The sequence below is a fragment of the Pinus tabuliformis genome, chromosome 1_2 (assembly GCF_031772625.1).
Source record: "Pinus tabuliformis cultivar Carrire ecotype Pingquan chromosome 1_2, CPIR1, whole genome shotgun sequence".
NCBI lineage: Eukaryota > Viridiplantae > Streptophyta > Pinopsida > Pinales > Pinaceae > Pinus > Pinus tabuliformis.
In genome coordinates this window covers 731,728,028-731,739,323 of record NC_142298.1, presented here as the reverse complement: position 1 = coordinate 731,739,323, position 11,296 = coordinate 731,728,028, and the positions used below count along the sequence as shown (strand labels likewise).

The window sequence follows — 11,296 nt, the reverse complement described above, 5'->3', positions numbered from 1 at the left end:
AGGGTTATAATGTTAGATCTAAACTTTTGTGATCCATATTGTTGAATAATAATGTCTTCAAAACACAAGTTTAAAATTTCTGATTTTTTAGTTTGTTATATTTAATAAATAAAAATAAAAATTTATTGTAATTTTAAATATTATTTTTATATTTAAAAATATATTTTAATTAAAAACACTTTAAATGATTTAAAAATAATTTTAATTCTTATTTTATAAAACATTTTAAAAGGAAATGATTTTCATGGTATTTAAAATTTCAACTCTTATTTTTCAAAAAACTGTTAATCGGGAAGGGTTGGCAGAGTTTGGGGCATTGAAGTGAATGAATAAAAAACTGTTAAATGGGAAGGATAACTAAGTGATGAGTCAAAAAAGTATCATTATGAGCAGGATATCTCACCAATATTGGTAGTATAGATTATTATTAGGAGACAGAATAGGTGACAATGTGGTTTTCACAATAATAGACAAAATTATATAGCATTTTTTTAATTATATTTAGAAATGTAAATCATAGTATTAAAAAGTATTTTATTGGATATATAGACTTGTGTAAAAAGAAAAAAATTACCAAAAAAAAAATAAATAAATAGTAATTTCATATTAAAAACATGTCTGATAAAAACAAAAACAAACATAATATAACTCACTTATATTTCCTAATATAAAATTTGTGTTTTTCCCTCCTAAAAAAAACTACAATGAAGTGAATATACTGTTACAAACTATGAGCCAAATCTTTAATGGTTTTTCGTTGCCATGTTGCAGACTGAGGGTCAAAGATGAGCTCCCAGGTGGGCCAATAATGCAAGTCTTGCTTCAATGTAATAACATGGGGTTTTCCATTGAACTCTAATACCTTTAAGCGGACAAATTCCTCATTCTCCAGTTCTTCTGTTACATCTATAAATGCTTGTAGATCAGGGGTTGGTTTTCCATTAATTTCAACAATCCACTCGCCCGAATAAAGTCCATATCTATGAACAGGGCTGCCAAAAAACCGACTTGAAACATATACCCCATACTCTTCTGGTAAAAACCCTGAGGCAACAACAGACAGGTGTGGCATCTGCACAACACATCCACACCAATTGACAATGTGCGTGGTTCCAAACCCATCTCTTACATCAGTGCCCACAAGAAGCTCCAATTCCACACCATGGCGTAAAATTCTCATCCTCAAATTTCCATTCTGATTCTGGCACCCATCGACACGCTCGCAAGCATTCTCAATATCACGGTAACTGGTAATGGGTTCCCCATCAATGGCTAAAAGCATGTCCCCTTGCTGCAATGTACCTTGGGCTCGTGATCCAGAGAAACAAGAGTATACTGTTAACACTTTTCGTCTTGCAGGATCCTTTCTTGCTAACTTTATAATCCACTCATCGGTTAATCCAAAGCCACGGGCCTTCGAAAGCAGAATTGTATAAAGTTCAACCCCTAAATAGCGGACAAGAGGCATGGGCTGGTTCAGTCCATTTATAAGCAACCGTGGACCTTCGGTTTCATTTATAATTTTGCTTAACACTTCACTAATGGAATAAATAGGAATTCCTCTAACGAAATCATCGACTTGCCCTTTTAACTCAACATAGAATCTGCCCCATAAAGCCTGAACCCTTCCATGCTCATCTGCCAATACACCAGAAAATTTGGAGCCAAAATCTGCATCCAGCTGGACAACGTCCATGTTCATGGCTCTATAACCGGGAGTAGTAGACTGAACAAGATTAATATCAGCCACTGGATTTGTGACAATGGACTTGCGTGATTCAGCCTGTAAGCTCTTATTCAGCCCAACAAGATATACAGCATCACCCCTATGCAGATCAGATTCAGAACGAAGAACAGCTGCATGTACAGCTGCGAATCCGGAAGGACCTAGTGCAGCAGGATCATATGCAACTAATGCATAATTGTGTACAGGGTGCACGAAAACAACCTCTCCAGGGAGCTCTACTGGGTGGGCAGCAAATGCTAAGGTAACATCTGATAAAGAAACAGGCACTGTATACTTATCAACAGCAACTATTCCTAGGGTTTTGGAATGGTGGATCACCACCCCTGTTCCTAAAAAATGAGTCCCAATCACACCATCAATACAGGCAGATTTTGGTATATTAGTCTCAACCATGACCAGTGTTGGCTCGATGACTTTCTCAGCATTCGAAACAAATGTTTGGTAATTAATATTACCACTTACAGTGCTATCAATTAAATTCACTGGACCTTCTTCATCTGATGCTGATACCAGCGGTTGTTTTTCTGCAGAAGAAATCGAAGGGCACATTGCAGGGGTTTTTTTCCACAGTCCAGTAACATCATCTCGAGTGTAGAGTTGAGGCTCTGTATACCAGTCATGCCTATCAATTGTCACAACAGATTGACTTCGATGAGGATCGTTAAATGCTGCAAATTCTAAAGAAGCCGTTGCCCCTGGACATAACTCTGACAAAATAGTTATAAAATCTTGGACTTGCGTAACATCTTTCCCCTGTAATTTTAGAATGATGGAATGGGGAGGAACACCTGCCCTTGACAACATATAACCTGGTTCAGCAACATATACTAGACCACAATTATAGTGGAAATTCCTAGCCTGCTGGTAGGATAGAGGATGAATCACACCACCACTTACTTCCAAGAAATAATTAGGAGTTATAGAATCCAAATCCTGGACTTCCAAAGTAACCTCTAAAGTAACACCACCTCTCTCAACTTCTAAATCTACAGTCTTTCCAACATTATCATCCAGCACTGTCTCGAAATCCAAGAAATGTGTTACAATATTACCATTCACTCTTACAAGTAAATCCCCTGCTTCTAATTGCATTTGGTGAGCTGGACCTTTCGGCACCACGGAATCTATAACAAGAATTCCTGTCTCGGCAGGAAAGGTTTTTCTCACAAGCTGTTCAGTCTTGCGATGAAGCCCTAATCGACGTGCCTCATCAAATCCTTTGTGTACAAGGGTCATCTGAAGTGTGCCTCGAGGAATATGGACTGCAGTACTGTTACTTTCGTCCCTGCACTTCTGTAAAATTTTCAGCGACCTTACCACTCTATCCAGTGGAAGAAAAAACGAAGAAGAGCTCTCTTGTTTGCCGCCAGCATTTAGTCCAACTGCTTGTCCATGACAATTAATAGCAGGTGACCCACTTGACCCGTTTTGCGTCCCTGAAGCTGCCTGCATATAAAAAGTATTGAAGTCATTGTATGCAGAAGTCCCATTGAAAGGGGCCTCTCGATCCAGTCGCGCCAAGGTTCCTGGCATTACTGAAAATTTCTCACCACTGTTATTAGCCACCACACGGATCTCCAATCCAACAGCTGCAGCTTCCGGTGCAAGAGGGATTTCCTTACATTTCATAAACTCAAGCCGAGCAGGATCAAATCTGAAAAACCCAAAATCGTGAACAGGGTCACGGTAAAGAGGATAAACTGGAATCTCCTCGCCATTGTGGAATGTAGCGTCGGCGACAACAGGCCCCGGCTGGACGACATGCCTGTTTGTGAGAATAATGCCGCGTTTTTTATCGACAACGAAACCTGTGGCATCGGTGCTGTCCGCGACCTCTGTATCAAAAGTTCGAGTGGTAGTGACTCGAAGAACAACCACAGCTTCAAACACCTTGTCAAAAGCTTTTTTCCACTGCTCTTCTGTTGCTCCGTTCTGGGAATCTGAGCCGTCAATCGCCATGCCTACAATGATCTTGAGGATCTGCTGGTCCAGAAAGAGCGACTTGAGATTTCGTTAAATAAGAACTGAGCACAATAATAATGATAATGATGCGGCTTGGGATTCTGTACGATGGTTCGACAGCGTCGATTCACAATGCCGTTTGTCGTTTTGCATACTCAAACAATGTTTTAAGTCCATGATGTTTGTTTTTTTTTTTTTTCCGAAGGTGGCAAAACCTATCAGACTCAAGTGTCAAACCAACAATGAGGACAGCCATCTCTGGCTGCTATCCGTGAATGTCGGTTTGACTCATCACTGTTATCAAGGAAAACCACGCCACCTGTAATAACCCGCTGGTGGTCCGTAAGGGAGCAGGCTTTCACTCCTGCCAGATGCCTCTGGGTCTTGGGCCTTTAACCTGTTTCCTTACGTTCGAGGAAGACGAGACGAGCTCTTAGCCAAGCAGACGCAGTTTTACGGCATACTCCAGGCCGAAAGTCCATGATGTTTTATATACCCATATGTATATATATATAACATATTTATGAAATTATATAAATATAACTATGTATTATTATATAGTTTTAGTTGGTTTGATGGTTAAGAGTATGTGTTTTTATTTAAAAGGTTATAGGTAAAATTAGAGCGGAGTAGAGTATGTATGCCTTCCTAGGCCCCCTTTGTCTACAAACAAGGGGTCTTATGCATATGTCTTTTTAGACCCTTTGTCTACAAACAAGGGGTCTCATACGTCAATTTGGTGTTTGGCTTGGTTGTGACCTTAACATTTGATAATAATAATAATAATATAAGTTAAAAAAGGCGTCCCTTGTCCCACAAACAAGGGGCCTTATACACCAATTTGGTGTCTTGCTTGGCTTTGACCTTAAAATTGGATAATAATAATAATAATAATATAAATTTAAAAAAAGGTCCCGCAAACAAGGGGATCTCATACACCAATTTGGTGTGTGGCTTAGCTGTGACCTTAAAATTGAATAATAATAATAATAATAATATAAGTTAAAATAATAATAATAATAATAATAATATAAGTTAAAAAAAAGCGTCCCTTGTCCCACAAACAAGGGGGTCTCATACACCTATAAGTTTAAAAAGTCTAGTGATATTATTTAAATTTTCCAGGCTCATTCTACAACCCAGTATTATGGGATGACAAGGGGTCCTCATACACTAATTTGTTGTTTGGCTTGGCTATGACCTTAAAATTGGATAATAATAATAATAATAGAAGCTAATAAAGTCTAGTGATATTATTTAAATTTCCCAGGCTCATTCTACAACCCAGTGTTATGGGATGTGTAAGTATGTCGGTCCGTCCGTACCCTTGTAAAATAAAAATAAAAATTATGTTCTAAATAGAAAACTAATGTCAACTATAATTAAAAAAAAATGAATATGTTGTAAAGTAACTAGAAGTAAAAAATGTGTGAATATGTTTAAATCATATACTTTTCAAAAATATTTCAACCAGGGTTTTAAATAAACTATTTGAATATCTATGTTAACTCATTTAATTTCTGTTGATATCAATTTCATATATCTCTATATATAGAAAAAAAACTTAAGCTTTTATGCCTAAAATTTTTATTTGGTCCTATTAGTATTCAAAAATACAATTTAAACAATGAAAAATAACACCCTGTATTTTGCATTCTAAAAAAGTTTGCACTTGAAGAAATTTGATGCTTCTGGGCTCATGTTACATCCCTACTTAAGATGTCTCTATGCTGGTAATAAGAAAGTGTTAGGTTATTCCAATATTATTTAGGTTTAAATTTTAATTAAATTTAAAATTTAAGTTTGTAATTTAAAATAGAAATAAATTTTAAGAGTTAGTTTAATTGGTTGAGGTCCATTGTTAAAATACTTGGTCAAGTGAGATGTGATTCCTTAGATAAATTTACTTTTTTTTTGAAAAAAAATAAATACAAAAAAAAAAATATTGTTAATTTTACAATAAATTGCTCATAATATATGTGAATTGTCTGTGAAGAGGATAGGTTGACTTTTGTTCTATATTGATAATCGGGATTTGATGAAGAGCAAATATGTTCAGCAAAACGTTGGCAAGATTTAGTGTGGAAGTGCTGGCCGCTGCATTAACACGTTCTCAAAGTTAGTTCATTAATATACGAAAAAGTTAATATTAATATAAATAATGTATGTTGTTATAATGATTTTAACTAGCATTTGCACCAAATGTATGTAATGCATAAATTGAGAAACAATCCCCACATGGGAATGGGAAAATCTAAATAAGATGCAAAGATGGTTAAAATTTGGGATCCAGTGTTTAGAACAAATCTTGAAAAGCCTGCATAGAGTGAAAATATGTTCTGATCCATATATATATGAAAAAATATAATTGAATGGGTCAAAACAAATCTCGAATAGGCAGCCTGTATAGAGCAAAAATATGTTCTGATCCATATATATGAAAAAATATATTTGAATAGGTCAAAAAGTTGGAATATGAAAAATAAAAACTCATGTACACCAGGTTACACAAAAGCAAGAAACTCACTGCATTCAAACTCTTAAGATGGCATCTACATAGATGTCTACTTTCCTCTCAAGCATAAGGGCCTTACAATTCTACAACATGTGAGGATCTACAAAGAAACACACAAAATGAACTTTTGTCCACAAGTTAAAGTGAACTTTTAATCTTAAGCAAACTTTTAATCTTAAAACACAATATTTAAAGTCATTTACTCTTAATACAATATTTAAAAGGTCCTTAATGTTACGATCACAACTAGACACCCTACTTTTACCACGATGAGGACTCTAGATACACACTTATATTCTTTACGACTATTTATTTAGCTATACCAGCAGGACTAGACACACTACACAGAAACTTTGGATAACTAATTTCTGAAGGGCCAATAATGCCAGTGGAACATGGATAACATGTTTGCAGTGTGCACTCGTCCTGATCCTGCACAACAGAAACCTTGCCATGATGAGCGCAAGTCATAAACTGAAAATTTGTCCAAAAAAGATACACTTCGATGTAAAAAATATGCACTGCTAACATTGAAGAGTCACCCATATGAGGATATGCTAACATTGAACAGACACCCATATGAGAATCAAACTTTATTAATAGGAAACTTTAAGCTTATATCTTGATATCTTACTAGTCTACTTGCACTTGGCATCATGTTTAAGAGAGGTCTTAACCATATAGCCAATCCAAGTTGAAGTGTGCTTCTACAATTTCAACTCTAAGATCCATGGTAGCAGAACAACTCTTCAGACGATTCTATTGCTGCCCAACCTTCTCATCACATATAACATGCTTTAGATATTTATGCCCTCCAACTGATTTATGCAACTTCCTCAATCGAGAACACTCTCTCATGTCAAGCTGCTCGAGTTCCTTTAGCTGCCTTATTTCATTGGGAAGTTCTTTCAAGCGCTCACATAGAGAAATGTCTATATATTCCAGCTTCCCAAGTTTTTCAATAGATGCTGGAAGCTCTTTCAGGCCTAGACATGTAGATATTCTTGACATTCTTAAAGAACTAAGCCTCCCCAAATCATCAGGTAACTTTCGAATAAGGTAACAGTTAGTGATATACCACTTTTGAACTGGAGACATGTCACAAATTCCAAGGGGCAACTCCTCCAAATCATAGCAATGATCCATGTTAAAATCTAGCATTATGGGAAGCTTTAGATTCGACTGGATGCCATTGAACCTGGACATACTTCCAAGCCATTCACATAAGCTCAAAGATAACTTCTCTAAGTTTTGTAAGACTTTACTGTGCTCTTGAAGTGGGGAAGTGGGGGCACAATCAACCTCTCCCAACGAATAGTCTTGAGATGAGTGAGTGATGATAACAATGGCAAACCCTTCACTGTGGCTCTCTTGGACCCATAATTGAATACTATGAGGACTTTCAATTTTCTCATTTTATTCAAAAACGTTGGAAGAAAGTAATTTCTTGCAGACAAGAGTAAAACCAAAGCCTTTGCCTCATGAAAATTCATCTTACACCACTGATACTCTTCCATTGCTCCTGCACGAGTGAACCACAAATACCAAACCCAAATACAAAAATATACATTGTGAGACACTTCACATCTTTTCTAAGATGTTCGATATCAAGCACCTACACCTAGAAATCATAAATCTCATCGTAAGTATTAATGTGAAAAGAAATCCCATCATAAGGACATGACACTATAATAATGGCCTGTAGTTAGGGACATTTCGATTGATGGTATATATTGTAATCACCACCAAACTCAACACAATAATATAATTCACATTAATAGGATTATACCTGCTTGACTAGATGTTCATTAGCAGTGCCTAGGATTGATTTCTGTCCAAAAGCCCAAAAGCAAAAAAGGGACAGAGCACCATCCCCATCCAGCAATGGCAATTCATAAAGCTGAGTGGAAGTTGTTTTGGGGATGATAGAACGATCTCGGGTTGTCACAAGGGTCTTATATCCTATCCCTTCAAATAACAATTTTTCCAAATTTTCCCTAGACCAGACATCATCCAATACCACCAAAATTGACTTGGCTTGCATGATAGAGTCCTGTCTAGTGTCTCCCTTTTTTATCCTTCCCTTCACCTCGCTATAAGCAAGCTCGTACCACAATGATCTGTTGGATGTATTCCCAAACCAATAAGGTGTCATCCTCTATGGATCCATGTGCCATTCCGAAAGTTGCAAATTCTTCTCCAACTCGTCCAAGACTGCCCTCCCTCCAGCATGTATACAGAAATGCTCAAATGCAAGCTTGAAATCAGGAAAATTGTTCTTTGACATTGATTAAGAGATTGATTAAGAGATGTTCCACAAATATTTTACATAAACAAGATTCATCAACAATTGACATCATTCGGGTCATACATAAACTTGGATTGACTGTATGATACAATCCCTTTTACTTGAAATTAACATTGCATCATGAAACTTCATCAAAGACACAAGAATAACTGCTAATCGCAGCTCAGCATTGACTAGCCTAAGTTATTCTTCATTCCCTATGCCAATTCATCCTGATAGATTTCAATCTATTCTGCCATTCTACATAAAGTCACATTCCCATGTGAGCATTCATGTAGTTTGTTATTCCATTATCAAACAGTTTCTGGGTTCCTCATCCGTCATCTCTGCACCATTATCAATTTCACATGCCAGTGTGCCATTGATTTCTCAAATCTTTAACCCTATATATCCCTCTCTGTTCCTGATCAACTGTCATATCATTTCAGTGTTCAGAGACCTACAGTGAAGAGAGTCTCCTCGAGTAGATTTAGCCTTTAAATTTGGGAATCTGTCCGTGGAGTTATTTTTATCAAAATGAGTGGTGGTAGGCATATGTGTTTTTGGGCTTCTGCCTTTCTGTTCTTTCTTCATTTTCTTTAGGCAACTGCAGCGAGAGGAAGTGGGTTTGTGAAGACAGAGGGCACCCATTTTTCTGTCAATGGGTATCCTCTGTTTGTGAATGGGTTCAAATCATACTGGTTAATGACTATGGCAAGAGATTCAACACAGAGAAATAAGGTTACCTCTACTTTTGAACAAGCTGCAACTCATGGGCTTAATGTTGCCAGAACTTGGGCCTTCAACGACGGCCAGTACAAGGCATTACAGACTTCTCCTAGTGTATATGATGAACAAGTCTTTTAGGTCTATGCATGGGCCCTTGCAATACGTCAATTGTTGAATCCCTCCACCGACTTTTTGTTTTTTGGGTGTCTGAATGTGTTGGCATTGCTTGTCTTTTTGAATCATGTGTATGTTTTGGTTCCTATGTTTTGTGATGAAGGCCTTGGACTTTGTGGTCTCTGAAGCCAAGAAGTATGGTCTCAGACTAATACTAAGCCTTGTGAACAATTATGTGAACTTTGGAGGAAAGGCCTAATATGTATAATGGGCTTGCAATGCTGGAAAGAAACTCAACTCTGGGGATGATTTCTTCACCAATCCCACTGTTAAAGGCTACTATAAGAACCATGTTAAGGCAACAAAGAATATAAATGTCTTCCTCTGTTTCATTATATGTAAAGAGACTAATTTGTATATAATATATATACAAAAAACTAATCAAATATGTGTTCATCAATGTGTTTTCCTTCAGACTTTATTGACCGGAGTGAACAACATTACTGGAGTGGCCTACAAGGATGACCCTACAATCTTTGCCTGGGAGCTCATGAATGAACCTCATTGTCAAAGTGATCCTTTGGGGAGGACCATCTAGGTCAGATAACAACTTTTGTCTTTGAATAGAAACTAGAAAGTGGAAAACAATTGTAATCCGAGATTCAATCCAGATTGGTGTCTTTTAAGATCTCATTTCTATGGTTGAACATCATTGTTACTGTTAGTAGCTCTTCTAGATTCATAGTTTGGTGGGTTCTATAAATAATCACCCTTCATAGTAAATAATTATTTTGATAATGATTGTGTGTATCTGTTATGAGTAAAAATAGTAGATCTTTAGCCGTGATGAGCAAGTAGGGATGGATAGAGGAGATGGCTAGCCATGTCAAATCTATTGATGGAGACCATCTTCTAAAAGCTGGTTTAAGGGGTTTTAAGGAGAGTCCAAGAAATAGAGCAATCCAGTTTTCTCTATAGGGACATATTTCATCTCCAATAACCAAATCCCAGGAGTTTATTTTTGTACCTATTCATTCCTATCCTGACATTTGGTAAATCTCTATCTATTTCCTCAGATATATATGCATTCAATTGGATGATGTAGAGTTTGCACTAATTTATTGAACTGTGATTTCAACTTTAAAGGCTTGGTGGATCATATGAGGAGACCCAAATTTCATGTGTGAAGAGTTGGATAGAGAACCATCTAGAAGATGGAAGAAAAATATTGAAGAAACCAGTTATGTTTGTAGAGTTTGGGAAATCCTCTAAAGACCCAGTGTTCGACATCGACTAGAGAGACAATTTATTTGATATGGTTTATAAACAAATATATGCTTCTGTTAGCAGGGCAAGAGCAAGTGGAGGAGCCATGTTTTGGTAGCTGATGGCAGAAGGAATGAACTCATATGGAGATGGGTATGAGATTGTCTTGTCTCAAAGTCCTTCCACAACATCTATCATTTCTGCTCAGTCTCATAAATTGGCTAAGCTTGCTCATTTGTTTGCAAGGTTGTATGAGTATGAAAAGAGTAGGCATGTCAATGCACATCACAGGGCAAGATGGCATAAGAGATCCATCAGAGGCCGAGATTGATAGTCTAATTTATGTACATATTTGTGTAGTAATTAATAGTGTGTTAGTTGTTGTTAGTGAAATCTATATCGATTAGGTACCAGTGAAATCTCGAGTGGCTTGATGTTGATGATAGCCAAACCTCTTAACTAAGAGGATAGGGAACTTGATGCCTCTAGCAGAGAAGATGGGAGCTCAATAAACATAGATTTCTCGTTCTATAGGTTCTCTTGGTTCAATTTGAAGAAAAAAATCAAGGGAAAATTCATGTATACATGTACTTTCACTCTTATGAGATGGTAGAAGCCATCCAAGAGTATAATGTCTGTAACTCTTTAAACCAATGCTTATTTGATTGTGCCCGCC

The 11,296-nt window shown here is 36.8% G+C and overlaps 2 pseudogenes; one reads left to right on the top strand and one right to left on the bottom strand.

Moving 5' to 3' along the window:
- Positions 1-693: 693 nt before the first annotated feature.
- LOC149207853 (protease Do-like 7 pseudogene) lies at positions 694-3,706 on the bottom strand (annotated as a pseudogene).
- A 5,173-nt stretch (positions 3,707-8,879) lies between these two features.
- Positions 8,880-10,951, top strand: LOC149207852 (mannan endo-1,4-beta-mannosidase 1-like; annotated as a pseudogene).
- Positions 10,952-11,296: the final 345 nt, after the last annotated feature.